Source organism: Nansenia antarctica (assembly GCF_963989245.1).
Source record: "Nansenia antarctica genome assembly, chromosome: 10".
Taxonomy (NCBI): Eukaryota; Metazoa; Chordata; class Actinopteri; order Argentiniformes; family Microstomatidae; genus Nansenia; species Nansenia antarctica.
In genome coordinates this window covers 2,313,546-2,314,656 of record NC_137680.1, presented here as the reverse complement: position 1 = coordinate 2,314,656, position 1,111 = coordinate 2,313,546, and positions in this window count along the sequence as shown.

The following is a 1,111-nucleotide window of genomic DNA, read 5'->3' as shown; positions in this document are numbered from 1 at the left end:
GGACACAACAAGGCCCAAATCCTAACTTGAGATCCTAACACTGTAACTCGATGTTCTGTGACAGAAATCTCTCATTGACAGTCAGTTAAAGTTATGCTTTTCAGATCTCAAATTAGGATTTCGGCCAAAGTGAAAACACACACAGTCTTTTATGGAGATCATTGGTGCAGAACATGTTCAGAGGCCAGGTGAGGCCAGGTGAGGCCAGGTGAGGCCAGGTGAGGCCAGGTGAGGCCAGGTGAGGCCAGGTGAGACCAGGTGAGGCCAGGTGAGGCCAGGTGAGGCCAGGTGAGGACGGGGCTGAGTGACACATCAGGGAGTCAACAGCAGCATCAGAGCCAGGAGGAGGACCACCACAGGGGAGGACCCCATCCCAGGAGAGAAGCCAAAGATACTAGAGGAGAGGGAAGAGATACTGTGAGATAATGCTTTCATGTTAAGCCTATTTGCTAGATGTTTTACTAATTTATTTAATGGTCGATCTAATTGAGACAGATAATCAAAATATAGACACATTGAATTCACAGTAGCCTACTCAGATTTATTGCAGTCAGTGGGACCAGTTTTAGCATTGGACCCTGAATCATCATCATCATCATCATCATCATCATAGCAGTATTGTGTCAAAACATTGAAAAATAATGATTGTAAAACAGGAGGTATGGGTTTGAGTACCTGTCGTCTTCTTCAGTGGTTGTGGGAGGGGGCAGAGTGGATGTTGGAGGGGGCAGAGTTGTTGTTAGAGGGGGCAGAGTTGTTGTTAGAGGGGGCAGAGGGGTTGTTGGAGGGGGCAGAGTGGTTGTTGGAGGGGGCAGAGGGGTTGTTGGAGGGGGCAGAGGGGTTGTTGGAGGGGGCAGAGGGGGCAGAGTTGTTGTTGGAGGGGGCAGAGGGGGCAGAGTGGTTGTTGGAGGGGGCAGAGGGGGCAGCGTGGTTGTTGGAGGGGGCAGAGGGGGCAGAGTGGTTGTTGGAGGGGGCAGAGTGGTTGTTGGAGGGGGCAGAGTGGTTGTTGGAGGGGGCAGAGGGGGCAGAGTGGTTGTTGGAGGGGGCACAGGGGGCAGAGTTGTTGTTGGAGGGGGCAGAGGGGGCAGAGTGGTTGTTGGAGGGGGCAGAG